General features: G+C 34.8%; 1 protein-coding gene and 1 long non-coding RNA gene across 2 annotated transcripts in view; both read right to left on the reverse strand.

Annotated features, from left to right (window-relative positions):
* Nucleotides 1-931, reverse strand: part of LOC136076530 (uncharacterized) — a 2,388-nt gene extending 1,457 nt beyond the window's left edge. Inside the window, exons 1-2 of the long non-coding RNA XR_010636345.1 lie at nt 152-931; nt 1-21 (exon numbers count right to left, since the gene is read on the reverse strand). The exon at nt 1-21 is cut by the window's left edge and continues 1,140 nt beyond it. This is a non-coding gene — a long non-coding RNA (uncharacterized LOC136076530). The remainder of the gene's footprint in view (nt 22-151) is intronic.
* The window catches only part of LOC100204754 (hamartin), a 99,582-nt gene that overhangs the window by 60,266 nt on the left and 36,816 nt on the right, over nt 1-2,500 (reverse strand). The gene's annotated exons all lie outside the window — the stretch shown is intronic.

Below are 2,500 nucleotides of genomic sequence, written 5' to 3' on the forward strand. Positions count from 1 at the left end.
TTCACATCTGGCACTAAACAACTTAAAAAAAAAGTGAATATCAATAAAAAGTTCATCTAAATCAAAGGAAAGACTATTAATGCCTTTTCTAAAAGCAATAAGAACTTTATAAAGATTGCATGTACCAAGCTTAATAAAAATATTAACATACTTTTTCTTTAAATCCAGTGATACCTTCATTTTAAAGGCTTTGTTAACATTTGGCCCATCCGTCACAACTTGTAAAAGATATGCAGAATCCAACTCCAAGTCAGTTTAAAATTTAAATGCTCAACTAGTTAGTTGTGGTCACAATGACCAATAAACAGAGAACCACAATATGGCGCTACAATTTCTCCCTTTTTGTCTGACCAATACTGGAGATATCCGTCATACTGTTTTTTTACTTGCTTGTTGTTGTCTCATCAAACTTTGAAGTAATTGTGTTTTTTTAATATCAGATTTTAACATACTTTTAACATAAGGAGCAATTCCAAATTGTATTTGATATTTAGTTTTTGATTCACCTTGCTTATAACACTTTGCCACAACTGAATCAGGAAACATAGAGGTAAATCTTGCGTTGTCATTTTCTGTTGAATTGAAACTATAATTTCAATTGACAACATGTAAAGCTTGCATAATTTCTGCATGAGAGATCTGATCATCTATATGGACATTCGAACATCTAACATTTGAAAGTCTGACTGATTCATTGAACTGCTTTTGGTTGTTTGATATTTTACAAGGATCTTTGCTAACATGTTTTTTACCTTTAAGTTGACTAATGCCACTGGCAGATATACTAAAAGACGTCTTACAGCAAATGCAATGTGCTAAACTTAAATTGTTGTTAACACCTGTGACCCATATGAATCTACTTTCCCAAGATTTTTGGTAAATGGTCTTGCCCATTTATATATTTTAGTTTGCATTAAATCTAGAAAATCTAAATTAACCAAAATTTTCAAACAAAAAGCAGTTTTAAATAAATTTAATAGTATAAATTATTATAATTAATAAAATGTAAATAATATTAAAACATTGTTTATTAATAGACATTTTCTTTTCAAATGAAATTTTATACAAAAATTACACTGTTATGTCTTTTAAAATAAATGAATTTTTAGAAACTTAATTTGAAAATTGATTATTTTTGTTTTTGCATGCTTAATTAACAAAAATGCATGCTTTTACATGCTTTGCATGCCTATGTAAACAATTGCATGCTTTGCATGTTTTGCATGCCGAGTGGGAACCCTGTCAATGGCCAGATTAGATTTAACTTTAACAATGAAAAAAAAAGGGCAGCCGAAAAAAAAAGGAAACTGGATTTCAGGTGTCAACAAATGGAGGATCAGGATATGCAGCACATACAGACTGCAACTGAAAGTTGCTCATCATCAGAAGAAGATAGTTCAAATGTGGAAACTGAAGACGAGAGTGCCGCTGGAGCAGTTGGAGGCACCATATTTTGTACTCCAGCAATAGAAAGAGGGGCACAAAATCTGTTGCTACACCAGGTATGGCAGATGCTCTAGACAGAACCAAATTATCTCACCACAAAGCTGCACTTGTTATTGCTGAAACAGCTAGAAGTTTGGGTCAAAATATTGACAATCTTACCGTAAATCAAGATTTAATACGTTGACAAAGGCAAGAGCATCAAGCCCAGAGATCTTTGGTTGTACATTGGGACGGCAAACTCATTCCTCATTTGACTGGCAAAGAAAAGGTGGATCGTCTGCCAGTATTGGTTTCTGGCAAAGGTGTTTCTCAATTTTTAACTGTTGCCAAGCTGTTATCTGGTACTGGGGAGGCTCAAGCTTCTGCCGTCTTTGTGGCAATTGAAGATTGGAATATAATAAATAGCATACGAGCAATGTGTTTTGATACGACAAGTTCCAACGCAGGCAGAATTGCTGGTGCATGTATTTTTCTGGAGCAAAAGCTTTGCAAGGAGCTTCTTTACTTTGCATGCCGACATCATATTATGAAACCCATCATTGGTGTCGTATTCCAAGTTTGCATGGGATCAGAGGTTCTTCTCTTTAAGAGAAGAACCTCTGATCCCATGCAAACTCCAGAGGTTCTTCTCTTTAAAAGATTTCGAGAGAAATGGGGATTAATGGACACCAACAGATATAAAACTGGAATGGCAAGTGATGTAGCTGATCTAGTCAAGAGAGCACAATCGAATTTTGTAACAAGAATCTTCAAAAAAGTCAACCTAGAGATGAATACAGGTAGTTTTTGGAACTCATCATTACCTTTCTTGGTGCCATACCTGAAAGAGGAATTTGGTTTATGAGCCCCGGAGCCATGCATCATGCACGCTGGATGTCGAAGGTGATATACAGTTTGAAAATCTGGATGTTCAGACACTAACTCAAAATAACACTGACAGAAGAACTGGGAGTATGTGATGTTTGTGTATTTACGGTTCGTGTCTACCTAAAAATATGGATCACAGCCCCACTAGCTGCAAATGCTCCATACAGTGATTTGATGTTGATGAAAT

Source organism: Hydra vulgaris, chromosome 02, assembly GCF_038396675.1.
Source record: "Hydra vulgaris chromosome 02, alternate assembly HydraT2T_AEP".
Classification (NCBI taxonomy): Eukaryota; Metazoa; Cnidaria; class Hydrozoa; order Anthoathecata; family Hydridae; genus Hydra; species Hydra vulgaris.